This window comes from Amblyomma americanum, chromosome 1 (genome assembly GCF_052857255.1).
Source record: "Amblyomma americanum isolate KBUSLIRL-KWMA chromosome 1, ASM5285725v1, whole genome shotgun sequence".
Taxonomy (NCBI): domain Eukaryota; kingdom Metazoa; phylum Arthropoda; class Arachnida; order Ixodida; family Ixodidae; genus Amblyomma; species Amblyomma americanum.
In genome coordinates this window covers 85,887,817-85,900,221 of record NC_135497.1, presented here as the reverse complement: position 1 = coordinate 85,900,221, position 12,405 = coordinate 85,887,817, and the positions used below count along the sequence as shown (strand labels likewise).

At 48.5% G+C, this 12,405-nt stretch overlaps 1 protein-coding gene across 2 annotated transcripts in view; it reads right to left on the bottom strand.

Annotated features, from left to right (window-relative positions):
- LOC144113157 (monocarboxylate transporter 5-like) overlaps nucleotides 1-11,518 on the bottom strand; it is a 57,202-nt gene extending 45,684 nt beyond the window's left edge. The window contains exon 1 of one of the 2 annotated variants that reach the window (XM_077646084.1): nucleotides 11,269-11,518. The gene's annotated coding sequence lies outside the window, so the exon portion shown is untranslated. Of the gene's footprint in view, nucleotides 1-11,254 lie in introns of both variants that reach the window. The other variant, XM_077646083.1, reaches the window with a different exon arrangement.
- Between the last annotated feature and the right edge of the window lie 887 nt (nucleotides 11,519-12,405).

The following is a 12,405-nucleotide window of genomic DNA, read 5'->3' as shown; positions in this document are numbered from 1 at the left end:
TATATTGGGGCTGCAATCACGCGTGCGGAAACCACAAGTAGACCTGGAAAAGCTGTGGGTAGTGGTTCGTTAAGGGTCGGTTTCTTACCCGAATGCAGTTCCTTTGACTGTCAGAATCGACCGGTGCATAGGTGCTGGCCAGTCAAGAATTGAACATACGTACGACCAACATCGCGTACCCGTCCGCATGTCTGCTATTTTCTGCTTACGACAGCTTGGGGCTAAGGTGCGTCTATAAGCACCGTGCGCTGGAATGGGGCTGCCAGCAATCTGCGACACGTAGGGCCACCCCCCGGCCGAGTCGAGCACTTAGCGGACGTTTCCGCTCATTCAGTGTGTACACGGTTTTGTCGACCGCTTCTTTTTTTTGTTGTTGTTGTTCCGGAAACACTGCTATTTAGTCCCAGAACACTTCCAGATTGAAGATGGCGTGTTTTTCGAGCAAGCACTTAACCCAAGGAAAAAAATAGAAGCGTTAATAGCTGGCACGTCACCTGCACCGGCGCCTTTGAATGCCGCGCTGCGTTATCAAAACCAGCTCGACACACATCGTCTGCGCTGGCGCAAACCTTTTCAATCGCCGAGCCATTGATAGTGAATGCGCTTTGGGGCTATAGTCAGATACAACTTAAGTCTCCAGTAAAGCGCCGCCCACATTCAGGGCCGCCACGCAAAATTCCTCCACCACAAAAAAAAAAAACAGTCCGTTGCTAATACTTTCATTGTTGCCTAATGAGAATAAAAATTTTAAGTTCAAGAATTTTTATACCTGGCTCGTTTAATAAAGTCAAACGTTGAAAAGTTGATCTCGTCTGCTGTTGTGGTTGACTTTCCTCCACGGTACGCGGAGGACAGGACGCCGCGAACCGTGGCCCAGTGTTAACAACTTCTGTTTTCTTAAGTTGTATCCTACTATAGTTACACGATCTATGTTTGCTGCTTCTACTGCTTCGTGGCCTCAGGGCTGCGGAAAATCTAAACGAATACTTCAGAAAACAGTTTGTTCTTCCGTCGAGCAACGTACTAGTTTAATCACACCTAAGGCGTACGAAATACCCAGCGACTCGGGGCTGGTCAGCCTCACAGGCCGCTGGGTTCGTCTGCACGCTTTTATCGCCCCAAATGCTTTCTGATCTACCGGCATTGTAGCGTTTCCATTGTGTAGATATTATGCTTTGTGCAGTGGCTTCCTCTGCCATTTCCACCGACATCTACGTTAGGCTTTCGAAACATGTAAATACAGCGGCAGCTACGGGCATAAGGCAACGATACCAAACTTGGTAAGTACAGTTGGTCCGGAAGCGCGTGAGGACTGCTTAAGCCATTCCCCGCTTTCGTAGCTCACACTTCATTCGCAATAAGTTTGGAGTGTTTTTGGCAGATGTGCGCACGTTGCTGAGCGGCGGTTTTCCTTGGCTACTTCTATAAACAACACCCAGCTCTTCGTGAGCGCAGAAGGCTGCTTTTGGAATTCTTCAGCGCATTATTTGACCTTTCGGGAAGTATTCATTAATTCGATGTTCTGGCAGTGTGGTAGCCCTTAGGTGGATGTCAAGGAGTAATTACTCCTTTGTTCATCAATTCCTTCGAAATTAGAGCCACCATTGCAGCGCGTTCGGGAGAATAGCGCAAGCGGCACGCGAAGAATGCGGATGTCACAGTTACTTTTCTTCTTCTTATCAAATTATGACAACTATTGCAGACCTCTCCTATTTCATTAAAGTTCTTCTCTCCTCTCCTCCATCAAATTATGCTATTAATTATTTTAATGTCTAAGGCAACAATAAATAAATTCCTGACGCTTTTCTTGCTTTGAAATACTGTTGGCTACTTTCGTATATACGTACCCTAATGAGCCCCTCTTCTGAACAGTCTTGAGAGATTTTTTGTGAGCTTTACCAGTCCCATTGGACTAAACATTTCAAAAACATCTTAACGGGCGCGACAGAAAGTGCCATTTTTTTGACATAGTATTTGTATTGTTTTAAGTACTCTTATAACGATCCCAAACATTTCAGGAGTATTTTTGGGCGCAAAAGGGTTATAAACAAAAAACAACAATTTCAAACAAGAAGATGGCTCCAAAAGGCGCCGATTTAAAATTATATAGTGATGTTGCCACCGGGCTGTGACAAGTCTTTTGGTCTATCATCCAAAAATACATTTGTATATATAACAAGCATTTTCGTTCGAAGATTGTTCTGAAAAAAAAAAAGTTAACGTAATTGAGATCTGCTTTGGTAAGCAGGAGGAAAGGATCTATTCAGAGGTAAGTTTGCTAACTCCATGCACATTACAAGTTCCAGTTGATTTTATAGTTCTATAAGAACTCATAGACCTGGTTAAAAAACGCGCATCACGTGCAACTTTCCCATTGTACTGAATTTGCATATCCGAGTGCGGCCTTCCGCACAGTCGATAAACATTTATACCGCAACTTGGCGCATTACTGACGGCGTTCACTCGTTGCATTAGTGCCACGCCAGAGCAGAAATGGGCCCGCTTTTCAGGCACGCACTTTTCAATGCCACGAGTGATGTGATTCAAGGGTAGTCCTGTACCGGAAACGTCCGCTTCGCGCAGGTTACCACGGCAGATGGCGCGACGTGTCCGCTCGAAGACAGCAGCACACGGAGCCTATATAAGATCACCAACAGCCGAATTCATACGCCGAATTCATAGTGGTGGCCTAGTCGTTTGAGAATCCGCCTCGCCTGCGGAAGGTGCTGGGTTCGATTCCCAGTGCCGCCGGGTACCCACCGATGATACAATGGGTACCCGCCTGTTGCTGGGCTTCTTTAGGATGAAATGCTTTGGAAATGGGTTTTTGCCCCACCTTGCGTAGAAGAAAAAGCTTTGTGTCATGGCGCTCTCTGGCCACAGATACCCTTGCACCATAAAAATTCATCATCATCAGACGGCGCTGTAATGCACCCCTGAACTCAGCGTAAGCACGCAGGTTCACACAGGTCGTTAGTGAGTTTAGCACTGAACGACATATTGTATCGAAATCGAGGATGCTGCGCAAAGAGTTGAGAGGTGCAAGGCAGGGAGGAGACCGGTACTGCGTCTAGCCCCCGCCCCGTTCCTTCAACTCATTTCTTTCTTTTAGTGCCTTTCAAATCAGTGGGAAAGCTAGTTTGTAGATCACTTTCATGGCCATGTCACCTGTTTCTTTGTGCCCGCCTCTGGGAGTGTAAAATAAGTAACCGTCACAGGGTGTGCATCTGTCCTGAAAAATATAGCGCAGGTATACGATCGCCGACACACCACTTTAAGCGCAGTTCAGACATTCTATTATCTTTCTTTCTTTTATTGGTGAGCGCACTCACTTCTTATCCCTTCAGATCAAGAATAAAAGTAATTCAGCTAGGTATCGGCACTCCTTCCGTGCGTGCCATGAACGCTTATACGGGGTGTTGCTAGCTATCAGGTCGCTTGTTCGCGCTTCTTATACTGCACAGTGAAACGCACTCACTTTATTTGTATTCATGGCAGTATCAACGTGTGCTCCTGCTCAGATAACCATTGGAGCGTGGATACTTTAGAACACGAGTGAAAAAGAGAGAAAAAAAAAAGAAAAGCAATGATCGCTAGCGGGAGTGTATACAGGACCGCTGGATGAGAGCCAAAACGAATTTTCGCAAAGTAACTGTACGGCCGTTTGTTTCTTAATTATTGGGAGAGGGCGTCCTTAACTTCAGGCTATTGCCGAAGCTTTCTCACATTAACGGCTCTTCCTCAAGGCGCATTAAAAGCAGCGTTCTATCTCAAGCTGGAAGCTTCTTTTCCACCCGACTGAACCAACTGCAGGCAAAACGTAACCTAGCGATGGGTCTGCTCTCAGCAAAGCTTCTAACGTATCTCATTCAGAGCCGTACGTGTGTGTCACCGGTCAACAAACCCGTGGTTATTGCTCCAAGTGTTCCAAGACGCGTAGGCGCCGAGCACAGAGTCTTGTTCACAATGCAGGGGACAATTTACACACGACCTGACAGAAATTTTAGCGCTGCACTTGCCTTAGAAGGTCGGATAGCGGCGTGGTATTCTTGCAAAATACTCAACAGTTCGTTCTCGACAGGAGAGGCGCGCGTACTGTCAGCTTGTTTTTTAAAACTTCACTTTCGGCGAGTTACAGCGCAAGGAGACACATCCGTTCGCTTCTGAAACAACAAAGCGAAAAAACTAATCTAGCCAAGGCTTGCATACAGTTTTACCACTTTGCAAAGCGAAGATATCGTTCTTTACTCCACCTTACGTGGTCAGCGAGCACTTGTACTAACTGACAGTTTGCGCGGGTATATGAAGAACGCTGCTGCAAACAACCTTTCGTAAACTCACTCCCGCCAGCTCAAAGAAAGAACTAAAAACAAACAAACTATGGCCATACGTGCCTAGCAGCAAGGTCTTAGTCTTAGCTCAGAAACCAGCCGAGAACACAGAAAGCATCGGAGACATTTAAGTGCGGAGAGCCACGGGGCTTCATCGCCGTATAGAGCGCCAATAGAAAGTGAAGTGTTTTCGCAAGGCCATGAAAACACCAGACGACTCTCGGTGCTTCCGACCGGGCCCACGGGCTGATCCCAAGGACAAGAGATACGAGCGCCATCTAATCCTGCTTCCGTTCCCTAAGACCCCCGAAATACGGGGTATCCTCGCTCCCTAAGTGGCGACGGAGCTTTCAGAAGCCGTATGCACACCGTCCCAGTACCCAGCGCCTCTGCAATAGCCGCTGCGCATAAACTTTTGCCTTTCTCTCCCTCGTATGCGCAGGAAAAAAAAAATGCCTTCTCGAAATAAGGGAACGGTGCATCACTTATTCACTGCAACGCGCTTCATTGAAGACGAGCTACGGCGCCGCGTGGCTTCGCTTGACGTCTCCAACGAAGATGCATGTACTGCGCACGCGAGGCAATTTGCGTCGCAGCGGGGGCGTATTCTTTGCACGTTCTTTTTTTTTCTCCCTGTAATTTCACCCAAGACGACGATTGGGCGCACATAGCGCGGCGCATTGCAGACACGTGCGTTACGCTGCAGGGAAGACTGCCGCAATGCCGAAGCCCGCCAATACTGAACCTGCATGGAAGGCGACGCGCAAGCCAGACAAGTTAGGGGAACCGCTTTCATTGCTGCTGGTTACCCTGAAACGGTCGTTTAATGCGAACGTCTGAATTATAGGACAAACTATATGCCATGAAGTAATCAGAAATAAGCGCCAAACATTCGAGTTTTGATGTCTTCGTTGACTACAGCGTCCTCGCTTTCGTGACAAACTTGGCACGTCAGTTTCAGCTCGTTCCTTGTCATCTGCCTTACATGACTATAACCGTCCGATGCGCTGTGATTTTAGCGCTTTGACAAGTCGTAAATATTGGCGTACACAGTTGTGCGCAGAGTCATCAAGGTGGGGGACGCGGCGGTTTGGTGTCGCCCTAATCGTTTGCGAGCTATTGCGAGCAGCGAGTTTTAATAATTATTTCGGAACTATAGGGTCCACGCAGAGCTTTCAAATTTGCCTCGAATACCCGCAAAGACCACATCTACAGACCTGTTTCGCTATAATATAATAATAATAATTGGTTTTGGGGGAAAAGGAAATGGCGCAGTATCTATAATATTCCCATCGAAATCATTTTCAGGATTCCTTTAAGTCTGGCGACATAGCCTGGCGCGGTAACGCGCTCTGCCTCAATGCATGCATAACTGCTCTCAAAAGAGATCCGCGCAAGACAATCGGTGTCAACGCACGCTTTTCACTCTCGAAATCGGCCGATGGTGGCAGCGCCTTTTTTCGTTTTCGGGTATTTTCTAGCTTGTGAAAGCTCCGTTTTCGATGACATCGGTCTCTTTGTGATTACAACGGTGTACCTTATCGATGAAGGCCAACTTCTCTTCCTCAGCGTCCCTTTAAGTTCGTAATACGCGTGGTCGAATATATAGAAGAAGAAAATGGCGGTGGTATAGCTCTGGTTAAACCTGGAGTGACGCGATAGCTACAGGTGGACAAGCGGAACTTGCTCAGTTGAATTGCAAAGTCAGTCTTTCGCCGCTCCGTTTCGCTGGGCGTTCCTTCTTAATCTTCGTTCCGCTTGACACGGCGCATGCGCACAGCTGTGGCAGCTCGGTTTCGCCGGCGCGCCGCGCCGCCGGCAGCAGCAGCTGCTCCGCGCCACGTGGCTGGTCACGTGACCAGCCAGGTGACGAACCACGTGATCAGCCATGGCGCCGCGCCGCCGGCAGCTGCTCCGCACCACGTGACAAACGACGTGACGGCGTGGCGGCGCAGCCACAGCCACAGGGTGGCTGCGCCGCCACGCTGATGGCTCGAAATGCTACCGTAATGTAGCTATCGCTACAAAAACGTCACAAGAAGTGAGCAAAATGCGGTCAAAGTTACTAATTACAGAATGTTGGAAGAGTCCGATAATACTCACAGACTTAATGTATTGTTTTTTTTTCTCCCTGCTTAGCAGGTATATTTATGATTTGTGCTCCGAATTGTATAAGAATTATAAGAGAAGTATAGCACTGAAGACAGTGTTCCTCCATGAGGGACAAAAGGTTCCGTAAGGTTTCGTGATGTTCTAGAGTGCTGTCGCGAGCCCTGATGCATATCCTGCCCAAGCCGACTTCCTCTTGATTTCGACTAGGATATCATTAGTCTGCGTTTTTTCCTTTACCCGCTTTGCCTGCTTGCGGTCTCTTAAAGTTACACCAATAATTTTTCTTTCCATAGCTCGCTGCGTTCTCCTTAACTTAACCGGTACAATTTTAGTTTGTTTCTACGTTTCATCCCCATAGGGAAGTACCCGCAAGAAACAGCTGCTGTGTACTTTTCTCTTGAGGGATATTGGTAAACTGCCATTCGGACCTGAGAGACCCGGCCAATAGCTCTCTGAAATACGAAGCGCTAAAGTATAACCCGCATAACGAAGTTTTAGCACAGCCGGAAGTCTATACAGCTACTCGTTTCCATTGCCCCAAGGGCCGCGTAGAGCGCCCACCTGATACGGCACATGCGCAGTAGGCACCTGGCTGGTCAGGTATCACTTATATCCTTGCGCTCTCTCTAATACTGAGCCGTTTGGCTTCCGTATAGACATTCGAATTGCTCTTAATTACAAGCGATCGAGAACCTCAGTGTTCACTGAGAGGCAAAAACAGTTAAGCAACGCGGCAAGCGGCCGAAGTGTAATGCCACCCCAACTGCAGCTGTCCTTCAGGAGAACTGAGATCTTGGCATGTTGGTGCGGGTTCGAACTTAGAAAAACTGCTCGTGAACGGGAAACACAGACGCGAAGCGCACTGTATACAGCGCTCGTCCCGGGTGTGCTTCTTTTCTGTGCTTCTTCGCGCGCTGTTTTCCAAATGTGGGAGGTAGCTGTGCTTCCTGCCACTATTTCGCATTTGACTGCAAAACTTGTGATTCGTAAAAAGAGCGATTTAAATTTTGCGCCTGAAGGAACCGTCCATACTAATCGACCGACTTATTAAAACTTTGCAACGCTATGGGGGCTATGGTGCTGGCCCCAGCTAATCAGACACCACGTTTCGCGACTTGTTGACGTGCATGCACTGACCAATCATGAACCGTGGTGACCTTACCCGGCGAGCCGACTCACTCTGTGCACGTTACCTAATGCTGCACCACGCGAGTGAGACGTATTGCATTGCAACGCGAAGGAGGAGGCAAGTTGGTGAAAACATGTGGCAAACAAGCAGCCGCATATGTATACAAGAACCATCGACGAGTGGCCGACTGCCGGCGTTGTGAGAACGAGGCAGAGGGTGGGTATACTGCATGGCAGTGACCAGTGTGGAGGAAAAAGTTTGGTTTAGAGCTCCCTTGATTCCTCCAAAGTGACGTACGGTGGCACTCCAACTAAGCGCCGAACCCGCATTGCGACAACTCTTGACGTGTGGCGGAGAAAGGTAGCCCTCTGTTCTGAATTCCCTGCTGTGAGCTACGCAGGAAATCTGGGTGCGCGTTTATGGATCCGCTTCCTCGAGGTGCTCTGTGCTCATATGCAGGCGCTTAATTTTCACCGCATGCAAAGTGATAGCGGAACGCGCTATACGCTGAACCACACTGTTAAATGGAACCTTAACTTTAATCACGTCATCGCTGAGCTGCGCCACATGATAAATCTGTATACGGGCAACTTCCTCACGTTCACCACTCGGACACCACGCAATTCCCAACAGAGCCAACCCACAAAAGGTACATTTTCGCCCTGAGCTACCCTCATCACTTATTTTACGCGACTGCCCGGAATAAACGAGAAAACTAAGTTGCCGAAATCAGGAACGGGAAGTTTTCCCCTGCCTTCGGACCTGTGTGGCTGGATCTAGCCCACAACATTGGCAGACCAGTTAGTTTTTAGTCAACTGTATTAAACATGAATCGCAAATCCACCAAGGCTAAAAATTACGCGACATAGGCCCTGGGCATAGGGTATCTTTCGAAATTATTCCGGAGCCCTCCACTACGGCACCAATTCCTTTCTTCTTTCACTCCCTCCTTTATTCCTTCCCTTACGGCGCGGTTCAGGTGTCCAACGATATATGAGACAGATACTGCGCCATTTACTTTCCCCAAAAAACAAATTATATATTATAGGGTATCTCATAAAGGCTCTCCTAACTAATAAAACTGCCTTCTGGGCTCCCCGCCGCGCGCCGGGCGTAGAGTACTTGCCTCGCTCGCAACCAATAAGCGACCTACGCACGGCGAGTGCGAGAAAACACGGCGAGATGGAATGCACGGGGCCAGCAAATAACGGAGGAAGTGCGTGCGGTTGGAGAAACACAATGCGGTGGCGCAAACATGTGTTTCGAAGTGGAGCAAGAAAACAAAGGGTTCAGCAACGACAAGCACTAACAGCTTCACAAAAGATGGCAAGATAACAATAGCGATGTTTTTATTCTAGCCTACGAAGCCCACAGCTCTAATCTACAAGACTGCCGTCGCAGACATTCGAATTGACATTTTGAACAGAAAGAAAACATGACAATACTTCAGGCCACTCAATGTTTTCGTGCAGCTATATGACGACAGCAAGGAGGATGCAGAAGTACTCAATAAAATTCATCACGCCATTCAGCGCAGTGAGATTTTGGGAGGCTAGGCATCCGCTGATTGATGCAGGCCAGAACTGAAGCAAATGAACTGAAGACGAAGCTAATTGGGTGGTACTCTTCTATAATTTCCATCCGGGCGTTAAATTATTTAATTAGGGAGTAATCACTCATTAGCGTCTACCTGAACGCAGCAACACGGGTACGAAGGAAAGCTGTACACCTATACACACTTTATTCATTTCGACAGATGCGTCTCTGAAATACCGCTGAGTGTCCTGTCTACTCTGCGCTATATTCTCTTGCTGAGTTGGTTCTTCGAAAAATGGGCGGACCTGTACCGGCCTACGTCCCCTTTTAAGTTTCAACGATTCTCAATAGCAAATCAATTTAGCCAATCTTAGTTGCGATTTTTTTTAATGGCTTTGCCTAGGCGCACGGGTACACATCAAGCTGTGCACAGTCTTTCTGCGCATTAGATTCTGGTCTTACGGGACAAAGGTATACAGTTCCTTCCAAAGCCATCAAGTTGTATACTACTGCTGTAATCGAACCGAAATCTCCTTGTCAAGTTTTGGCTTATGCGCAGGTCGTTCCTTTCGCAGAACGACGCTAGGCGCTTCATCTTGCCATAGGCACTTGCAGAGAAGTGTGTCGAGTGTGCGCTCTAAGAGCCTACGCTCTTGGAGAGCAATGGTGCCGGTCTTCGCCTGCAGCTTTCTTGGTTGCACGGCTTCCATGGAAGGAGCTCACGTGAAGGCGCCTGCAGTTCCCGCCCATCAGGACCGGTTCCGCAGACACCCTTCCGGTTGATGAAATACAACTTTTAAACACCACCACCACCTGAGGCTCCAGCATCCCCCCCCCCCCCCCCCCCCCCCCCCCCCCCCCCCCATCCCGAGAGATCGCTCAAAAGTTCTGATCACGTAGTACTTCGCCACGAGCAATAAAACTTGCATCACACGTATGCTGATGATAACGGAAGGAGAAACTACTGAGAGGGAAAAACCCTGCGTGCAGGTATCACCACCCCCTTTTTTTTAATTTTCTTTTTCGGAGAACTTGGCCTCGTGAGAGCTTTCATGGAAACGCTCTTTAATGTGTGTGATGGCTGCTAACCCGGTCAATGCTTTCCTCTGTCGTCTTACGTGTCAGCAGAACCATGCATCTTACGTCGAGGAGGTCTTGTTTGCTTTCTGCTCTGTTTGAGCTCGTGTTCCTGATAAGATGTAGCAGCGACGCAGCTCATTGGCTGGTGTGTCAAGGCTGGGCCCATGGGCATTTGTAGCGGGAAGTACGGAAAATGGCATTGACACTGACCTTTTTGCTTGGCTACGTCAGTTGTTCGCTAGTAAATTTCACAGCGTAACGTGAATGTGCACGCGAGGTGATTAGACGGGAAAAGGGGTTGGAATTTTGCCAAGCGAAGTGCGCAAGTCAGTTTTTCCTTGCTCTTTCGGTGGGGCAACATACTATGCTGGCCGCAGTTTTCTACAGTCATTCTTTGGACAAGTCCTATGAAGTAATTTATGCATCCACATTTGACAGGCGCTTCCACCTGTCTGATCGCGAATACCATCGTCACTGAGGCTACAAACGAAGTATACTGTGATATATATATATATATATATATATATATATATATATATATATATATATATATATATATATATATATATATATATATATATATATATATATATATATATATATATATATGAAGTATTGGTGAAAAATATTTTCACTGGCCACAGATGACATATCTTACCTGCTTGTTTGAAATAAAGTGTGCACGTCAGTTAACGTTCGAAGGAATTCACCCCTTTCGGCACTTACCAAAAGTGCCGATACCAAACCTGTCACACGACTGGCGCTCGAGCACGTTGCATGTTGGGTCTAACAAATGCCTGTCATTATTCCCCTCGCTTGACAAGCGTGAAAAGGGCTCCTGTCGGCGCAGTAAGCAAGCACTTTTCTTCCTTTGGCCTTCACGCGCAGGTTTCCGTGTCCCTGCGGCACAGCCGGGTTCCATCCGACGCGGTTGACCGCAGGGTCCCCGGTAGCAAGAAAACAATGAGGCACAGAAAGCAAGCAAAAACAACAAAGTGGAGCAGAGCGTCGTCGTGAGGTAAAGAACGAGCTGTCACGATGTCTCACAGCGCGGCGAGCAGCTCACCTGACGTACTGTACCTGAGCACCGGCTGGCGACGGGCGAGTCGAGATCACCGCAGAAAGAGAGAGCGGGTCCGCTGGCGCCAGATCACAGCGCCGAGCACCAGCGGCGAACAGGGACACCGAATCTGACGTCCGCAGGCAGCGGCGGGCGCAGGGAGAGAGACTGGCCGGAAAGTGCGAGCGTGCGGTCGAAAGGGAGCGTCGCGGACTGCCGCTGCTCCCTGCGCTACGCAACGGCCTGTGAAGCCGGTGACGCCGTCTGCTTTTCCCGGTGGCGGCGTTACGAACGAGCCCTCCTTTCCTCCCGGGTGCCTTCTTTCTCTCTCTCTCTCTCTTTTCCTTCTCTTCGTGTCTTCGCTCCGGTTGGCAATGCGGCCTTTCATGCCGATTCAAGCGGTTCCCTCTGCCGCTCGCGAAGTCGGGAGTCAATGTGCGCGCAATCAATTTCGCGTCGCTGAAAAAGGCAAAAGAGCGTACTGGAAGCAGATTCTCGGATGCTCGCGTTGGGTCGGCGTCGACGCCTCCTCATTGGCTGCTTCGTGCTTTCGTGCGTTCCGTCTTTCCACAGATTGGACGCACGTGGTTGGGTGTCACTGGGCCGGGGTCCTCTGTCTGAGCTCATCCGTCATAATTGACTGTAGTTGGCCGCAGGGCCTTCAGCCTTTGGCCCGTAGATTGGAAGCCTTAATTCGAGCCAGCCGCTGCGAATGACGTCGCGAAGTGTTTCAACGCGACGCTAGGCTACGTAGGACTTCTACCTTTCTCTCTTTATTGCTTTTATGGGCACGAAGCGGTTGTGAACGCTTGCGCGTTAGAAAAAGAAAGCGTATTTGCCTCGAAACATAAGTCACTGCACAGTGTAGATTTTACGAATTCAAGTGAATGCTTGCACATCCCAGGAACGAATTTTGCGAGCACCACTGAATATATTGCATTTATTTTTCTCCTCTTAATCTCCTTCCCTAGACCAGTCACATCCATCTTCTTAAGTTGCAGTCCTTGCACAAATGGGTTAGCTCTTCACTTATCAGCGTTTCTACTTTCAGAATGCTTTAAAACAGAAAACAAACGGCTGTGCGCCACACTGTATCGCCGTGCATTACTACAGAAATGGACCAGGACGAATTTTTCTTTAGCTGCGAAGTTTCCGAG